The following is a 20463-nucleotide window of genomic DNA, read 5'->3' as shown; positions in this document are numbered from 1 at the left end:
TTCTCCCCAATATTGTGCCATGCTCCTTAGCTGCCTGCCAACACAGGTCTCAGATGCAATAAAGACAAATAATATGGATTGGTCGGACAATACCCCGACCCAAATGGCCCGGGCAGTAAAATATTATTGGCAGGATGGGTCAGCCCCAGATGCGCCCAAACCATCGAAAATAAAAACTGAGTACGTAACACAAAAAACACCTGACCCACCGACAGCAGCGCCACCTGAATCCACAACACAGCCCGATGTGCAGCCGTGGGGGCAATATCCCATGAGACTTCTAGCGCCAGTTCCACAACCCCCGTGCGCCGTCACTGGTGCATATGGACCGCCACAGCCACCGCCAGATCCAGTAGGTGTGGGATATCAGATGGAACCACAGTTTTGTGTACCAGGGTGGGTGACAGCAAGAGGGGAAGGATATGTGACACACCCTAATGGACCAACGACCCCGTCTTATGGACCACCCTATGCCCCATTCCCCGACCAGCAAAATCAACAGCTGATAAGCTATCCACAGCAAGGGGGACAACAGCCTGGCCAAACAGGTGGTAATTCCTGCTTTATTTGTGGGCGTCAAGGACATTGGGCTCGTGATTGTTTTCAGAACCCAAGGAATAGCCAAGGAGGATACGGACAAATGGAATTTCGGGGGAGGGGAAGGGGAAGAGGGCGAGGAAGGGGGTATGCTAACTTTACCCAAAACATCCCCTTCCAATACTGACCCAAGATGTTGGTGTGCCGTGAACAAGTTTCAGAGAAGGAGCATTTACTCTCTCTAACAGTTCACGGCACAACAGTGCCCTTTTTAGTGGATACAGGAGCAACAATGTCCTCAGTACAAGCCTCTCTCCTATTACCACTCTCAGAGAAAACACAAACACTATCGGGATTCCAGGGCCAGGTATGCCAGTACCTAATTTCACAACCCGTTTCAGTAGTCCTAAAAGGGGAGGAGGTACAACACCAATTTGTTGTCACCACAGCGCTTGAATGTAATCTAATGGCCAGGGATCTCCTTTGTGCATTCGGACTACAGATTGAATGTGGTGACGATGGGTTAATTATTCGGCCACCCAAGTCTAGGTGCCAATACTATACTACAACTAGTCCCCAATGGTGGGCACTACATCTGGAGGAGGAACGACTTATGCATGTGACTCTCGCCTACGATCGAACTGGACATGATAAATGGTTGGAGGATTTCTATGAGCCACTAGTGGGAGCCACTTTTGTGATTAGACTGACAGCTTTAGTTACAGGACCCGAAGGCGAAGCAGAAGCTGCAGAAGTACCAGAGCATCTCTGGCAACAGACTGGTTATACGACCCCACATGTAACACGACGAGTCAATTTCCCCTATCATGCTAAAGACCTAGGACCCATGGTCCACCTAGCCCTAGACTCTGCGGACCCCAAGATTACAGACGTACAAGTCCTACCAGGACGCCTCCAACTGCAATTTTATTCAGTTCCTTGTATTAAAGATACCACGCTTCGCCACCATCATTCCCGACCATTAGATACTACAAGTTTATGATTGTGGGCTGAGGATCAATACCAAGTTGGATCCGTGAACATTGAGCCAATACGAGTTATGTTGCGACCAGGTGTCCAGTTGCCCTCTATTCGCCAATATCCTCTTAAACCTCAAGCAGTGACTTCACTAGAGGCACTTATACAGAATCTTATTCGGCAACAAGTTTTGGTTCCGTGTCACTCTCTTTGTAATACTCCAATACTATATCGCCTCGTCCAAAATCTGCACTCAATTAATGCCATTGTGCAACCCCTTCACGCATTGGTCCCAAATCCAGCCCACATTTTAGCCCAAGTCCCAGCGGACGCTACAACATTTTCCCTGGTGGATCTCCAGCATGCCTTTTTCGCCCTCCCCTGGCTCCTGGATTTACAGTATCTCTTTGCCTTTACATATCAAAATCAACAATACACATGGACTAGGTTGCCTCAAGGATTTATACATTCGCCTACTCTTTTCTCCCGCTGTCTCCAACAATTACAGCCCCTGGGATTAAAAGGGGGATCCACCCTCGTACAGTATGTTGACGATTTACTGATCGCAAGCCCGTCAGAATAAAGTTGTAAAGAAGATACGGCTCAATTATTAAATTACCTTTCAATTTTAGGATACATTGTGTCACCCGCCAAAGTAGTAGTAGCCCAACCAACAGTCCGGTTTCTGGGTATCCTTTTATCCACCGATGCACGGGCGCTATCACCAAGTCGAGTTCAGCCCATTTGTCAGTACCCTGCACCCACAATGGCTAAGGATGTCCGTAAATGGCTTGGCATGGTTAAATATTGTCGGAAATGGATTCCGAATATCGCCCTAGATACCCGGCTATTGACCCCATACACCAATAACGCTGGAGAGTTTCAGTTAAGTACGGAAGCCCAAGAAGCCTTCCATCGGCTAAAAGATGCCTTAATGAGGGCGCCAGCACTAGGACGCCCCCTTTATGATCGACCGTTCCAACTTTATTGTACTGTTTTAGCCGGTTGTGCCACTGCGGTACTTACCCAGAAACATGGGGATCGCCACCGTCCTATAGCTTATTACTTGTCTAAACTTGATCCAGTTGCACTTGGCTATCCTGGATGTACTCAGATTTTAGCCTCTATTTACAACAGTCTCCAGTCAGCGGCTAATCTCACTCTTCAGCAGGATATTGTTATTTATAGTTCACATTCAGTCATGGCATTGCATGGCATTGAGGGTAAAGTGGTAGCATGGGTAGAGGATTGGTTAACTAACAGAAAGCAGAGAGTGGGGATAAATGGGTGTTTCTCTGGTTGGCAACCTGTAACTAGTGGGGTCCCTCAAGGATCAGTGTTGGGCCCGCAGTTGTTCTCAATTTACATAGACGAATTGGAGTTGGGGACCAAGTGCAATGTGTCAAAAGTTTGCAGACGACACTAAGATGAGCGGTAAAGCAAAAAGTGCAGAGGATACCGGAAGTCTGCAGAAGGATTTGGATAGGTTAGGTGAATGGGCTAGGGTCTGGCAGATGGAATTCAATGTTGCCAAGTGTGAGGCTATCCATTTTGGGAGGAATAACAGCAGAATGGAAAATTATTTAAACGGTAAGATGTTAAAACATGCTGCTGTGCAGAGGGACCTGGGTGTGCTGGTGCACGAGTCGCAAAAAGTTGGTGTGCAGGTGCAACAGGTGATTAAGAAGGCTAATCGAGTTTTGTCTTTCATTGCTAGAGGGATGGAGTTCAAGACTAGTGAGGATATGCTGCAATTGTATAGGGTGTTGGTGAGGCCGCATCTGGAGTATTGTGTTCAGTTTTGGTCTCCTTACCTGAGAAAGGACATATTGGCACTGGAGGGAGTGCAGGAGATTCACTAGGTTGATCCCAGAGTTGAGGGGATTAGATTATGACGAGAGGTTGGGTAGACTGGGACTGCACTCATTGGAGTTTAGAAGGATGCGGGGGGATCTTATTGAGACATATAAAATTATGAAGGGAATAGATAGGATAGATGCGGGCAGGTTGTTTCCACTGGTTGGGGAAAGCAGAACTCGGGGGCATAGCCTCAAAATAAGGGGAGGTAGATTTAGGACGGAGTGTAGGAGGAACTTCTTCACCCAAAGGGTTGTGAATCTCTGGAATTCCTTGCCCAGTGAAGCAGTTGAGGCTCCTTCTTTAAACGTTTTTAAGAAAAAGATAGATGCCTTTCTAAAGAATAGAGATTCGGGGATATGGTGTACGGGCCGGAGAGTGGAGCTGAGTCCACAAAGATCAGCCATGATCTAATTAAATGGCGGAGCAGGCTCGAGGGGCCAGATGGCCTACTCCTGTTCCTAATTCTTATCTCACGGCCCTGCTCGGTCAACTTCAGACTCAGCATCTAACTATGGCGCATCAAAATAAATATGAGATTTATCTCCTCAATAACCCGAAACTTCAGTTCCGGCACTGCACTACTATTAACCCCGCTAGTTTCCTTTCCGACCCGCCTAACGCCACTGAGTCCCCGACTCATGACTGTCTTTCTCTCTTACAAGACGATGCGTCATTACGCGATGATCTCACTGATTCTCCAATACCAAATGCTAATCTGAACCTATTCACCGATGGTAGTTCATCCATCGGTGAAAGGGGGGATAGATTATCAGGGTATGCAATTGTTAACCAACAAGGAGAAACGCTTGAAGCAGCAGCATTCAAAACTCCCTTTTCCGCCCAACAGGCTGAACTTTTTGCACTTATTCGAGCTTGTGTATTAGGGAAAGATAAAATTGTAAATATCTACACTGATTCCCGATACCCATTTGGAGTCACACACACGACTTTGGTCAATTATGGAAGAACAGGGGATTTCATCTGCAAGCACTCAGATATCCCACAGTTAGTTACACAATTACTACAGGCTTTAATGCTCCCTACACAAATAGCCGTAAAGTGCGCTGCCCATACGACAGGCAAAACCCTGGTGGACGCGGGTCATCGGCAGGCGGACCACCAGGCCAAAGAGGCTTCTCGCTTAAAAGACATGGTGGTACCAAAAATGATGAGCCAGACTAAAAGCTCTAAGGGTCAGTCTCCCTCTGAAAAGCCAATGCCGACCATCACTGACGTCATTCAATTACAGGAGGACGCTCCTGGCTGTGTAAAAAGACTGGGAAGAATTGGGATGTTGTTTTGATCCTGTAAATAAATTGTGGGTCACCCCGGCAGGGCAGACTTGTATGCCCGATGCATTGGCAGCCTGGGTTACCGAATGTGTTCACTTTGCAACTCATTGTGGTGCACGAGCTACGGGTGATGTATTGCTCAAAACATGGTGGCATCCAAGACTGCAAGACATAGCACAAAACATTAGCAGTCGTTGCCTAGTATGTCAGCAGTATAATCCTGGTAAAGCAATACCCTGTGAAATGGGTAAAACCCCGCTACCGGAAGGTTCCTTTGAGATACTCCAGATGGATTACATTGAGTTGGAAAGATGCCAATGTTATAAACATGTATTAGTAATTGTTGATGTATTTAGTAAATGGATAGAAGCTTACCCCACTGTAGATAACAAAGCTTCCACGGTAGTAAAAGTTTTGATGTGAGAAATTGTTCCTAGATTTGGGATTCCATATTGATTAAGCTCTGATAATGGACCTCATTTTGTGGGACAGATCAATGAGGAATTTTGTACTCAGCTGGGAATAAAATAACAATTACATTGCGCATACCGACCCCAAGCAGCGGGAATGGTAGAAAGGGCTAATCAGACATTAAAAACAAAACTGGCAAAACTACAGGCAGAAATTGGAGCCACTTAGCTCAAATTATTGCCTATTGCCCTCTTCCAAATACGTGCAACCCCAGCTGGAAAGACGCGACTGAGTCCCGCCAAAATTTTATACGGAAGACCCCTGCGTACTCCTTGGGATCAAGGGAAACATAAGGAAGTACAGTTTCACCCGACCACGGAAATGGCCAATTACGTTATAGCTCTAACAAAGGTTTTAAAAGGCCTCCACTCGCGGGTCCGAGCAGCCCATGGGGAGATACCCCCCTTATCCAGTACGGTCACCATTAACCCAGGCGAGTACGTTATGATCCGGAACTGGGTTCGGAAAGGATTAGAACCCCGATGGGAAGGACCACACCAGGTCCTACTCACTACTCCCACTGCTGTAAAAGTAAAAGGCAGAAATGCCTGGATCCACATCCACCATTGTAAGGTTGTGAAAATGCAATAGAGAATAACCCTCTGTTTCGAGCCCTAGGTAATAACTTCAGCATCATTCACGGCCTTATTATCGTAACCCTGCTGGGACTTTTGGAAACGGGAGAGGCCAAGCGAAGAACCTGTGGCCCCAAGGGAAGACGGACTCATCACCTGTCGAGGAGACACCTTAGTGTACCAGTCAAGGCCCAGGAGAAGGACCTTGGAACGCGACCCCTGCGGACGGATGTTCGGCCTATGTACAACGATGCAATCGGACCATACTCATCAGTGGAGTGACTAAGGGCAACCTACCCTGTCATCAGGTCAACTGTAAATGGGACTATAGAAGCAGAAACAAAAAAAACTGTACCCTTGGGATGCGTTGACCAAGGGAGGGTAAGGCTGCGGGAAAAAAGGAAATTACAGGTAAACACGTATCTGTATATGTCATATGTGTACGCAAAGGATATGAATGTTTCTGGTTGCTGGGTATGTACACATATCCCGACCCATGCTAAGGGAGGGTTCCCCCTCAGACCTGTTCCCCTTAACCTGTCAGAAACTGTAGAATGGTATATTTACCAGGATGGTACGCGTCAATCCCCCAGGACTATAAGAATTGCATCTATGGTAAGACACCCAGACGGCGGGGCAGCTTCTAGTTTATCCTTTCTCGCCATATCCCCATGACCTTGGAAAGAGGAGGGCTATCTGATGAACACCTTTGAGATGTGGTACCAACCAAGTTATAACAAATCCCACCAGCCTGTTTCTTACCCTCATTAATACCACCAACATGGGAAGACCACTGGGAATAGTATGTTTAGTAAGGAATGTGGTTAAAGGGATATTTGTAGGTGCTAGTCAATGCGAGCACAGATTTGTGGTGGCCAACATATCCGAGGTCTATCCCGTATATACGTCTCCTCAGTTTTATGGGTGTACACTGGTCGTCCCATACGCAAATGGCACAGGTACCTTCAAGTACTCCCTGATGGCCCAAGGATTTGATGTGGACAAACTCACTTCATACAATGGGACGTATTTTATTTGTGGCCACAAGGCATATCCCTGGCTGCCAGAGAATTGGACGGGATCCTGTTATCTGGGGTATGTAGTCCCCTTTATACACCACCTCACCAATTTAGGCGACCATTACCAAATGATGAAGCGACAAAAGAGAGAAATAACCAAAACGCAACGATACTTTGGGATCCTGCTTCCTCATGTCGGGGTAGCTCTTGCAATAAAGGAAATAAGGAAGATAGCAAAAATCCTGGAAGAGGTAGCAAACTACACCACTGAAGCATTGACTGAGATAAATAATGAAATGGTGGCAATAAGAACCGTAGCCCGACAAAACCGAATGGCCCTCGATTACCTCCTTGCAAACAAAGGTGGGACTTGTGCCGTGATCGGTTCGGAATGTTGCACCTATATCCCCGATAGTTCGGAGAACATCACCCACCTCGTGGATCATATCCGCACAGAGGTTAAGAAACTGCATGAAATATCAAGAGATGTGGTTAGATTGGTTGTTTGCCGGATCATGGGGGTCTTACCTAGTGCATGGATTGATAATCCTGGTAGTTGTAATACTTGTAATAATGATGCTTAGCTTCCTGATGAAATGCTTGTGTAAAAGTGTCAGTGCAGCAGTAATTTCTCAACAGTTAATGCAGCAACATGAAGTGCGCCTTGAAGAGTTAATGGATGTGAAAGAAAGTGCAGAGGAACATAAGAAAATGATAGAAGTACAGATAGAATGGCAGAGACTGAGACGATTGGCTATGGATTAGAAGTTATCATGAAATGATAAAAGGGGGGGAATGAGAATATGGCTCAAGCTATAGAATGACGTAGTCTGGCGCTAGAATCAAACTTTACGGGAAAAACAAAATGTTAGGTAAAGCTTTGTGTGAAGGAATGCCAAGACAGGCTGAGGTCACTTGTTTTTGTACCAGACAAATTGCAGTAACGGCCTTGAGAATGGTTGCGCTAGGCTGGAAGATAATAATAATTTTATTTTTAAAAAAATAATTTTTATTAAAGGTTTTCATAAAATATCAATAACAAAATGAGAAAGAGAAAAGAACCCAACAGGGTTAAGTACAAAACACAATCTAATGGAAGATAATTATAATTAAACTAAAAGCACAGATGAAATGCAAGGGGGGCTGCCTTCAGCAAGATGGAATGCGAGGGAGCTGCCCTCAGAGATGAACCAAAAACGTATAAGAACTGCTGTTAGATGTATTGACTTTGGCTTGCTACTGTAGCTCTCAAGAGATACAGTGGTCTTAGCCCCGGCCGAGAAATAAAACATATGTTAAGGTAACGAGGTGTTCGACTGATCATTTCATCCGGACTGGCTACAAAAGAATCCTCACGGGCGGCATGGTGACACAGCGGTTAGCACGTTTCCTCAAGTCGCCGAGGACCTGGGTTCGATCCCAGTCTCGGGTCACTGTCCATGTGGAGTTTGCACATTCTCTGAGTGGGTCTCACCTCCACAACCCAAAGATGTGCAGGGTAGGTGGATTGGCCACGCAGAATTGCCCATTAATTGGGAAAAAATTGGGCACTTTAAATTTAAAGTAGCACAGTGGTTAGCACTGTTGATTCACAGCGCCAGGGTCCCGGGTTCGATTCCCGGCTTGGGACACTGTGTGGAGTCTGCACGTTCTCCCCGTGTCTGCGTGGGTTTCCTCTGGGTGCTCCGGTTTCCTGAAAGACATGCTGTTAGGCGAATTGGACATTCTGAATTCTCCCTCAGTGCAACCGAACAGACGCCGGGGTGTACCCATAAGACATAGGAGCAGAATTAGGCCACTCGGCCCATCAAATCTGCTCCGCCATTCAATCATGGCTGATATTTTTCTCATCCCCATTCTCCTGCCTTTTTCCCATAACCCCTGATCCCCTTATTAATCAAGAACCTATCTATCTCGGTCTTAAAAACTCAGTTAATTGGCCTCCACAGCCTTCTGCAGCAAAGGGTTTCACAGATTCACCACCCTCTGGTTCAGGAAATTCCTCCTCACCTCTGTTTTAAAGGATTGTCCCTTTAGTCTGTGATTGTGTCCTCTGCTTCTAGTTTTTCCTACAAGTGGAAACATCCTCTACACATCCACTCTATCCAGGCCTTGCAGTATCCTATAAATTTCAAGAAGATCCCCTCTCATCCTTCTAAACTCCAACGAGTACAGACACAGAGTCCTCAACCGTTCCTCATACGACAAGCGCTTAATTTCAGAGATTATTCTTGTGAACCGCCTCTGGACCCTTTCCAAGGACAGCAGTCCTTAGATACGGGGCCCAAAACTGCTCACAATACTCCAAATGGGGTCTGACCAGAGCCATAAACAGCCTCAGAAGGACTTCCCTGGTGTTGTATTCTAGCCCTCTCGACATGAATGCTAACATTGCATTTGCCTTCCTAACTGCCGACTGAACCTGCACGTTAACCTTAAGAGAATGGTGGATAAGGACTCCCAAGTCCCTTTGTGCTTCTAATTTCCTAAGCATTTCCCCATTTAGAAAATAGTCTATGCCTCCATTCCTCCTTCCAAAGTGCATAACCTCACACTTTTCCACATTGTATTCCATCTAATGGAACATTTAACATTTCTTGTTCGCCACGGTTGTATCACTTTTCCTTTTGGAATTTTGTTCCTTAATAGAACCTATATTTGTTGTATAAATGTGAAATAAAAGTCACAAAATACCCAGAGGACTACAGGCTGCTTTCCCCTTTGAGAGAGAAAGCAAGAGAGCGAGCGAGCTGACTGGTGGTGATTTAATCTGAGGGTCACCACACCTCAGGTCAGGGGGAATGCTGATAAGGCCGGGCCTTCATGGCTAACCTCAACCGGTGTGGGAGTCGAACTGTGCGGTTAGCCTCGCTCTGTATCACGAACCAGCCGTCCAGCCAACTGAGCTAACTGACCCCCTGGTAAATATGTAATAATTCCTAAAATATTAGCTGTTCCCTGTCTCCCACCAGTTTCCCAGTCCACCTCAGACAACTTGCCCCTCAAACCCGGATAGTTTTCTTGTGTAAGTAACACCCAGATAAGTGAGTAACACCAAGATATTTTGTTTTTTAAATTTAGAAGACCCAATTCTTTTTTTCCAATTGAGAGGCAACTTACCGTGGCCAATTTATCTACCCTGGATTTTGGGGGCGAGATCCACTCAGACATGGGGAGAATATACAAACTCCAGCAGGCAGTGACCCAGAGCCGGGATCGAACCCGGGTCCTTGGCACCATGATCCAGGTAAATTAAACAAAAAAAAAGGTAACCCATCTCCATGGCACCATGGCATGCTTTGGGAGGTTCCAAACAGAAATAGGAACTAAATATCTTCAAACTTCCAAACACCCTTTCACTCTGTGATCCTTGTGCAATGTGAAGCCAGCCAGTAACAAGGCTCAAAGAGCATCAGCCCACTGGAGGCAAAGTGGTGAGACCGGTCAGTCCAGCAGAAAGAAACCCTCCGACCATCCCCACTGACCAACTGTCAGAATGAACAAAATGCAGTCCTGGATGCAGAGCAGAAACAATAACAGCAGAATCCAACCCCTGTCATCAATTGTGAAATTGTTGGTGTCGCAGCAGATGCGATGAAACATGCAATCCCGTCTCACATCGAGAGGTGGACGGCGTCTCCCCAGTGCGAACTCGCTGGTGTTTCCGCAGGTTTGATACTTGACTAAATCCTTTCCCACACCGAGAGCAGATGAATGGTCTCTCCCCAGTGTGAACTCGCTGGTGTCTCCGTAGTATAGATGCTTCAGTAAATCCTTTCCCACACTGAGAGCAGGTGAACGGCCTCTCTCCGGTGTGAAATCGCTGGTGTGTCTGCAGCTGGGATCCTTGAGCAAATCCTTTCCCACACTGAGAGCAGGTGAATGGCCTCTCCCCAGTGTGAACTCGCTGGTGTGTCCGCAGGTTGGATCCTTGAGAAAATCCTTTCCCACATTGAGAGCAGGTGAATGGCCTCTCCCCAGTGTGAACTCGCTGGTGTGTCTGCAGCTGGGATCCTTTAGCAAATCCTTTCCCACATTGAGAGCAGGTGAATGGCCTCTCCCCAGTGTGAACTCGCTGGTGTGTCTGCAGCTGGGATCCTTTAGCAAATCCTTTCCCACATTGAGAGCAGGTGAATGGCCTCTCCCCAGTGTGAACTCGCTGGTGTCTCCGCAGGTTGGATCCTTGAGCAAATCCTTTCCCACACTGAGAGGTGGACGGCGTCTCCCCAGTGCGAACTCGCTGGTGTTTCCGCAGGTTTGATACTTGACTAAATCCTTTCCCACACCGAGAGCAGATGAATGGTCTCTCCCCAGTGTGAACTCGCTGGTGTCTCCGCAGGCCGGTTACTTGAGTGAATCCCTTCCCACACTAAGAGCAGGTGAATGGCTTCTCCCCAGTGTGAACTCGCTGATGTTTCCGCAGGCGGGATAACTGACTGAATCTCTCCCCACAAAGAGAGCAGATGAACGACGTCTCCCCAGTGTGAACTCGCTGGTGTTTCCGTAGTATAGATGCTTCAGTAAATCCTTTCCCACACTGAGAGCAGGTGAACGGCCTCTCTCCGGTGTGAAATCGCTGGTGTGTCTGCAGCTGGGATCCTTGAGCAAATCCTTTCCCACACTGAGAGCAGGTGAATGGCCTCTCCCCAGTGTGAACTCGCTGGTGTGTCTGCAGGTTGGATCCTTGAGAAAATCCTTTCCCACATTGAGAGCAGGTGAATGGCCTCTCCCCAGTGTGAACTCGCTGATGTGTCTGTAGTTTGGATACTCGAGTAAATCCTTTCCCACATTGAGAGCAGGTGAATGGCCTCTCCCCAGTGTGACTGCATCGATGAATCTCCAGCTGAGATGGGGCTCTGAATCCCTTCCCACAGTCCCCACATTTCCTCCGTTTCTCCATGTTTTGGGTCTCCTTGTGACTCTCCAGGTTGGACAATCAGTTCAGAACAGGGTATGGTCTCTGCCCACTGTGAATGTTGTGATGTTTATTCAGGCTGTGTAACTGGTTAAAGCTCTTTCCACAGTCAGTTGAGTGGAACACTCTCACTCGGGTGTGTGTTGTGTGGATCTTGGTGCTTTTCCAGTCACACTGATGTTTGAAATCTTTAGCTGGCAGTTCGGGCAAACGTTTCTCCTTCTAGATTCAAAGGCCGGTGATATTCAGGTTAAAGGGAATCGAGTGACTGTCAGATCGAGACGTAACATTTGAGATTTCTGTCTGTAATTCCTCCTCGTCTAATATCCTGTAAAAACAATTTACAAAATTCCTCACTGTCAGTACAGGACAGAAATTCTGAACACACAATTCTAATTTCTATGTCACATTTTTTCCTCTCTCTTATTCCCTGAAAGCTGTAAATCTCCATCCCACACACTCCCTCCATTCTCACTCTGCTGTATCTAACATTCACCCTCCCTATTCTCTGAAGGTGCTGATTCAGGCTTATTGACAGACCCAAGCTCACAGATTCCTGTCCAGGAGATCACAACAAATATGAGCTGCAGTCGGCCATTCGGCCCATCGAGCCTGAACCATTCAATGGGATCATTGGCTGATCTACCACAGCACCGTTTTCCCACACTATCCCCCATATCCCGCGACATCTTCAATATCGACAGGAGGACACAGAGAACCAAGTGGAGTGGCATAACAACAACAATCTCTCCCTCAATGTCAGCAAAACTAAAGAGCTGGTCATTGACTTCAGGAAGCGAAGTATCATACACATCTCTGTCTGCATCAATTGTGTCGAGGTGGAGATGGTTGACAGCTTCAAATTCCTAGGTGTGCACATCACCAACAATCTGTCCTGGACCACCCATGCCGACTCTACGACCAAGAAAGCACAACAGTGGCTATACTTTCTCAGGAAACTAAGGAAATTCAGCATGTTCACATTGACTCTTACCAACTTTTACAGATCCACCACAGAAAGCATCCCATCTGGCTGCATCACAGCCTGGTATGGCAACTGCTTGGTCCAAGATAGTAAGAAACTTCAGAGAATCGTGAACACAGCCCAGTCCATCACACAAACCTGCCTCCCATCCACTGACTCCGTCTACACCTCCCTCTGCCTTGGGAAAGTGGGCAGCATAATCAAAGAGCCCTCCCATCCGGGTTACTCACTCTTCCAACTTCTCCCATCAGAGAAAAGTCTGAGAACACGCACTAACAGGTTCAACAACAGTTTCTTCCCCGCTGTTACCAGACTCCTGAATGATCCTCTTATGGACTGAACTGGTCTCTTCACACATCTTCTCTACTGAGTAGTAATGCACTCTGTATGCTCACTCCTTGCCTGTGCATTTATGTAGGTCATGTGGGTTTATTTCATGTATGGAACGATCTTTATGGACTGTCCGCAGAACAATACTTTTCACTGTACCTCGGCACACGTGACAATAAACAAAACCAATCAATCAATAATCTCTCACCGTAACCTAACCCCCGTAGTCCAGGTATCGTGGCGTATCGTTTTAGTAAACGTATATTGCACTCCCTCCAAGGCCACAATATCCTCCCGAAGGTGTGGTGCCCAGAATGGCTCACAGTTCTCCAAGTGGGGTCTTACCAGGGTTTTGTATAACTGCAGCATAACCTCTGTGACTTCATACTCCAATCCTCTGGATATAAATGCTAGCATTCCTTTTTGAAGATTTCTGCACTTCGGGGCATTTTAAGGATCTGTGCACCTTCGCCATCCACTGTACTTAACCTCTTTCCATTTAGAAAGTCCTCTGTTCTTTTTTTTTGGGTTCAAAACGGATAACCTCACACTTGATTACATTGAATTCCATCTGTCACAAACTTGCCCATTCACCTGGTCTGTCAATATCTCCTTGCAATTTTATGCCATCGTCTGAGCTGCCTACAATGCCACCTAACATTGTATCAACAGCAACAGTGAAGAGGCCTTTCGCCCATCAAGTCTGCATGAGTCAGATTACAAGAAGGAGATAGAGAACCTAGTGGAGTGGTGCAGCGACAACTATCTATCTCTCAATGCCAGCAAAACTAAAGAGCAGGTCATTGACTTCAGGAAGCAAAGAACTGTACACACCCCTGTCAGCATCAACGGGGCCGAGTTGGAGATGGTTAGCAGTTTCAAATTCCTAGGGGTACACATCTCCAGAAATCTTTCCTGGTCCACCCACGTCGACGCTGCCACCAAGAAAGCACAACAGCGCCTATATTTCCTCAGGAAACTAAGGAAATTCGGAATGTCCACATTAACTCATATCAACTTTTACAGATCCTATCATCACAGTTTGGTATGACAACTTTTCGGCCCAAGACCGTGAGAAACTTCAGAGAGTCGTGAACACAGCCCAGCCCATCACACAAACCTGCCTCCCATCCATTGACCCCATCTACACCTCCCGCTGCCTGGGGAAAGTGGGCAGCATAATCAAAGACCCCTGCCACCCGGCTTACTCACTCTTCCAACTTCTTCCATCGGGCAGGAGATACAAAAGTCTGAGAACACGCATGAACAGACTCAAAAACAGCTTCTTCCCCGCTGTTACGACTCCTAAATGACCCTCTTATGGACTGACCTGATTAACACTACACCCCTGTATGCTTCACCCGATGCCGGTGTTTACGTAGTTACATTGTGTACCTTGTGTTGCCCTATTATGTATTTTCTTTTATTTCCTTTTCTTTTCATGTATTTAATGATCTGTTGAGCTGCTCGCAGAAAAATACTTTTCACTGTACCTCGGTACACGTGACAATAAACAAAATCCAAATCCAATCCAACACTGACACACGAAAAACACCTGACATACCGACCTAACCCCATTTGCCAGCAGTTGATCCATAGCCTTGAATGTTATGACGTGCCACTCTTCGTCCAGGTACTTTTTAAAGAATGTGAGGCAACCCGCCTCTACCACCCTCCCAGGCAGTGCATTCCAGATTGTCACCACCCTCTGGGTGAAAAGGTTTTTCCTCAAACCCCCCCTAAACCCCCTGCCCCTCACCATGAACTTGTGTCCCCTTGTGACTGACCCTTCAACTGAGGGTAACAGCTGCTGCCTACCCACCCTGTCCATGGCCCTCATAATCTTGTACACCTCGATCAGCAATCACATCCTTCCTGTAATGTGGCGACCAGAACTGCACACAGTACTCCAGCTAATAATAATAATGATAATCTATATTAGTGTCACAAGTAGGCTTACATTAACACTGCAATGAAGTTACTGTGAAAATCGCCTCGTCGCCACAGTCCGGCCCCTGTTCGGGTACACAGAGGGAGAATTCAGAATGTCCAATTCACCTAACAAGCCGTTCTCCATTTAGAAAATAGTCTGCCTCGATTCTTCCTTCCAAAGTGCATAACCTCACACTTTCCATATTCTATTTCATCTGCCACTTCTTTGCTCACTCTCCTAACCTGTCCAAGTCCTTCTACAGCCTCTCCACTTCCTCAACACTACCTGTTCCTCTACACATCTTTCTATCATCTGCAAGCTTAGCAACAGTGCCCTCTGTACCTTCTTCCAGATCGTTAATGTATTGAATAGTTGTGGTCCAGCACTGACCCCTGTGGAACACCAATATTCACCAGGCTGCCATCCTGAAATAGACCCCTTTATCCCCACTCTCCGCCTGTCAACTAATTCTCTTAACCATTCAAGTACCTTGCCCCTAACACCATGGGCTCTTATCTTTATTTTGCAGCCTGTTGTACGGCACCTTGTCAAAGGCCTTCTGGAAACCCAAATGGATCATATCCACTGGCTCTCCTTTGTCTAACTTCCTTTTTACCTCCTCAAAGAATTCTAACAGATTTGTCAGGCATGACCTCCCCTTGATGAAGCCGTGCTGACTCCGTCCTATTTCACAATGCACTTCCAAGAACTCCGGAATATCATCCTCAACAATGGACTCTATATCTTATCAACAATCAAAGTCAGACTAACCGGCCAAAAATGTCTCATCTGCTACCTCTTGCCTTTCTTAAACTGGGGTGTGACATTCATCACTTCCCTGTACCCCGGGAGTCCCTTGACTCCAGTGATCCCTGAAGGATCACCACCAATGGCCCCACAACCACCGCAGTTATGTCCTTCGGAACCCTGGGGTGTAGTCCACCCGGACTGGGTGTTTTATCCACCTTCAGACCTTTCAGCTTCCCCAGCACTTTCTCCTTAGTGATGGCCACTACACTCACCTCTGCCCCCGACTTTCTTTCCTCCACTCCCAGTTTTCTCATCCCTCTCCTCTGTTGGACCGCCCTCCTTGCCCCTGGATTTGGAGCATCTTGTGAAGGCACTGCTGGAAGTACTGCTCCAGTGCTTTTGAGGTGCCTGCTCTAGGTTTTCCAAGTTTCTGAAGCCTTTAGAGGGTAGAAAGAATGAGGGATAGCCAAGAGCTCATGGAAAATAATGGCATGCATGGTTTCACCAGCGCTGCCAATACAATTGATGACCTAAGCAGTCAATGGCCCATCCCACTGAGAGCAAAGTGTGGAGGGGAACTCATCAAGGACAGAGAGTCAGTCAGTGCTCACTGGAGGGAACATTCTGATGATTCCCTCGACCGAGACTCTGTCTTTGGCTTCAACGTCCTCAAATCCATTCCACAGTATCCTCTCCGGCTCAGTCCCTGTGGTACCCCGATCTGGAGCGGAGTGAAAAAGCCATTCAACAGCTGAAAAACAACACGGCCTCTGGAGCAGAATGAATCGCTGCTGAAATTCTGAAGCATGGCGGGGTTACACTCCTGGCACAGCTACACAATCTCATATTCCTCACCTGGGAAGATGAATGCATGCCAGGGATCTCAGAGACACTGTGACTATATTCAAGAGAGACAAGTCTGATTGTGGTAATTACACAGGCGACTCCCTGCTGTCTGCCACAGAGATCACTGCCAGGATCCTCCTCAATGATCTCCTCTTCGTGGCCAAAGAGCTCCTTCCAGAGTCACAGTTTGGTGCCTCATGAAGGGAGAAAACCTAAGACATGATCTACACTACTTGACAAACCCAAGGAAAACACAAGGAACAGCACCAATCGCAGTTCTTGGTCTTTTCTGACCTCACAAACACACTTTACACCGTCAAAGTGATGTTTTATTCAGTATGTTCTTCAAATTTGGCTGTCCTCAGAAATTGGCCACCATCCAGTTCTGGTCGCCTCATTTTAGGAAGGATGTGGAAGCTTTGGAAAAGGTGCAAAGGAGATTTACCAGGATGTTGCCTGGAATGGAGAGTAGGTCTTACGAGGAAAGGTTGAGGGTGCTAGGCCTTTTCTCATTAGAACGGAGAAGGATGAGTGGCGACTTGATAGAGGTTTATAAGATGATCAGGGGAATAGATAGAGTACAGTCAGAGACTTTTTCCCCGGGTGGAAAAAACCATTACAAGGGGACATAAATTTAGGTGAATGGTGGAAGATATAGGGGGGATGTCAGAGGTAGGTTCTTTACCCAGAGAGTAGCGGGGGCATGGAATGCACTGCCTGTGGAAGTAGTCGAGTCGGAAACATTAGGGACCTTCAAGTAGCTATTGGATAGGTACATGGATTACGTTAAAATTATATAGTGTAGATTTATTTGTTCTTAAGGGCAACACGGTAGCATTGTGGATAGCATAATTGCTTCACAGCTCCAGGGTCCCAGGTTCGATTCCGGCTTGGGTTACTGTCTGTGTGGAGTCTGCACATCCTCCCAGTGTCTGCGTGGGTTTCCTCCGGGTGCTCCGGTTTCCTCCCACAGTCCAAAGATGTGCAGGTTAGGTGGATTGGCCATGATAAATTGCCCTTAGTGTCTAAAATTGCCCTTAGTGTTGGGTGGAGGTGTTGACTATGGGTAGGGTGCTCTTTCCAAGAGCCGATGCAGACTCAATGGGCCGAATGGCCTCCTTCTGCACTGTAAATTCAATGATAATCTATGATTAATCTAGGACAAAGGTTCGGCACAACATCGTGGGCCGAAGGGCCTGTTCTGTGCCGTATTTTTCTATGTTCTATCCTCCGCCTGCACAATGAGGACACACAATCCATGATCCTCATCAATGGAAACACCCCAGGCACTATCTCAGTGAAGACTGGGATCAGACAAGGCTGTGTCACTGCACCAACTCTCTTCCCCTTCACGGTAACACAGTTGTTAGCACTGTTGCTTCACAGCACCAGGGACCTGGGTTCGATTCCCACTTAGGTCACTGTGCAGAGTCTGCACGTTCTCCCCGTGCCTGCGTGGGTCTCCCACAAGTCCCAAAAGACGTGAGGTGAATTATAAGTTGAACTGGACATTCTGAATTTTCCCCCAATTTACCAAACAGGCGCCGGAGTGTGGCAACTAGGGGATTTTCACAGTAACTTCATTGCAGTGTTAATATAAGCCTACTTGTGACAATAAAGGTTGTTATTGTTATTATGGTGTTCATTAATTCCAACCTTGTTGTGAGAAATTAAATTCTGAATAAAAATCAAGTGATATCAATTTGTGTTAATCATAGTTAATCACTGCAGTGTTAATGTAAGCCTACTCATGACACAAATAAAAATTATGATCTCACCTCCGGCAAATTACCAGCGGGTGTGGAGATAATCGACAGGACAGGAAACCGACACCACCTTCAAAACAAAACCTGAATCAGTTCAACCTCAGACATTAAGCTCAGTTTGCAGATGTCTGATCTGTTAAATTCATCCATCTCCCTTAATTCTATAACCATTAATACTCTCATCTCACAAACTTCTATGAATCTCAGTTTTTATAGTTTCTATTGACAGAATCTGAACAGAATTGCAGATTTCACTATATTTTCTGTGAAGTGATTTCTGACTTTGCTCCTGAACAGCCCAGTCTCAGTTAAACAAATAAATATCACTGATTTGGACATTTAAATGGTGACAATTGCTTTACTCTTAACTGGTTATGTAACAAAATTTCAAAAACATAATAATTTGAGTAAAACTCTGCAGAACCTGGAAATGTGAAGTGAAAACAGAAAGTTGTGGAAATCCTCAGCAGGTTTGGCAGCTTCTGTGAAGAGAGAAAGAGAGTTAACATTTCCAATGCAATCTGATTCTTCTTCACAACTCAGAGTTTGCATCATTGTGATTTCATTTGACAAACATACTGAATGTGAACTTTGTGGTTCTTACAGATATCTGGCTGTAAATCTGATTTCAGACCTTCCTCTGAACACTTTCCAACCTCAGCTCCAGCTCAGTGTCCTTCACTAAAGACCCGGATAGAGAATCCCCGCCACAAGATGGCGGCGGCCGCCGGGTGACCCGGGTGTTGTCACCGGAGCGGAAACCCGCCCACTCCCTCTTCCCGTACTAAGATGGCCGCCTTAGCGCTCTGCTCCAAGAACAAAAGACTCGACTTCCATTCCCAAGATGGAGGCGGTTGCCCCGGGGTCTGTCATCGGGGAGGAAGCCCCGCCCACTCCCTCTTCCCTAACCAAGATGGCCGCCCCAGCGCTCCACGCCAGGAACAAAAAACCCGACTTCCATTCTCAAGGTGGTGGTGGTCGCAGGTTGCCCCGGGACTGTCACAGGGGAGGAAGTCCCGCCCACTCCTTCTTCCCATCGTAAAATGGCCGCCCCAGCGATCCGTTCCAAGAACAAAAGACCCCACTTCCTTTCCCACGATGGCGGCCGGCTGCTGGGTAAATCCAGACCCGGATTACCTTCTTCTTATTGGTCGTGACCCGCCGTCAATCACTCCCCAGCCATTGTTAGCTGGAGCATGCGCAGTGCAGGTTGAAGCTGGACTCAGGCGGGTGAGTGGAGGCCCCAATCCCCCAATAAGACCCATTGGTTTTATTGTCAATCTGCAGACAGGAGCTGGAGAACTGAACCCAGGCAGAGGAGAGGGAGGGAGAAATCTGGGAGTGGAGGAAAGAAATGGTGCAGATGGTGAGATGGGTTTGGATTTCAGCCCAGGGAGGAGGGAGAGTGTGTGGGACGGGGATTTACAGCTTTGGGGGAACAAGAGAGGGAAAAATGTTCCAGAGGAATTAGAATCGTCTGTTCAGAATTTCTATCCTGGACTGACAGTGATGGCTTTTGTAAACTCCTTTTACAGGATATTAGAAGCGGAAGATTGGCTGACAGAAAACTCAAACCAAACATCAAGATCTGACAGAGTCACTCAATTCTTTAGAACCTGAATATCACAGTCTTTGAATGTGGAAGGAGTAATGTTTGTCTGTTCAGTTTGTTGGAAAAGATTTCAAACATCAGTGTGATTGGAAAAGCACCGAGACCCACACAGACAGTGAGTGTTCCAGTGAATTGACTGGAAAGAGTTTTAACCAAATACATAGACAGAAAAACCATCACACCATTCACAGTGGGGAGAAACCGTCCATGTGTTCTTGTGTGGACGAGAGTTCAACTTGTCATTCAACCTGGAGAGACACAAGGACACCGGCACCATGGAGAAACCGTGGAAATGTGGGGACTGTTGGAAGAGATTCAGTTACCTTTCTGAACTGGAAATGCATCGACGCAGTCACACTGGGGAGAGGCCATTCACCCGCTCCACCTGTGGGAAGGGATTCACTCAGACATCCAGCCTGCTGACACACCAGTATGTTCACACTGATCAGACACCTTTCAAATGTTCTGACTGTGAGAAGAAATTTAAAAGTAAAAAGTATCTGTTGAGACACCAACTCATTCACAGTGAGGAGAAGCCATTCACCTGCTCCTTGTGTGGAAAGGGATTCACTGCTACATCTAACCTGCAGAAAC

The 20463-nt window shown here is 46.8% G+C and overlaps 1 protein-coding gene across 3 annotated transcripts in view; it reads right to left on the bottom strand.

Annotated features, from left to right (window-relative positions):
- LOC140421712 (uncharacterized) overlaps positions 1-18968 on the bottom strand; it is a 48946-nt gene extending 29978 nt beyond the window's left edge. For all 3 annotated transcript variants that reach the window (XR_011947023.1, XM_072506573.1, XM_072506574.1), the window contains exons 1-3: positions 18862-18968; positions 18682-18739; positions 18270-18327 (exon numbers count right to left, since the gene is read on the bottom strand). The gene's annotated coding sequence lies outside the window, so the exon portion shown is untranslated. The remainder of the gene's footprint in view (positions 1-18269; positions 18328-18681; positions 18740-18861) is intronic.
- Between the last annotated feature and the right edge of the window lie 1495 nt (positions 18969-20463).

This window comes from Scyliorhinus torazame, chromosome 5 (genome assembly GCF_047496885.1).
Source record: "Scyliorhinus torazame isolate Kashiwa2021f chromosome 5, sScyTor2.1, whole genome shotgun sequence".
NCBI classification, from domain to species: domain Eukaryota; kingdom Metazoa; phylum Chordata; class Chondrichthyes; order Carcharhiniformes; family Scyliorhinidae; genus Scyliorhinus; species Scyliorhinus torazame.
Note: the sequence above shows the minus strand (reverse complement) of the source record. Positions and strands in the feature narration are given on the sequence as shown.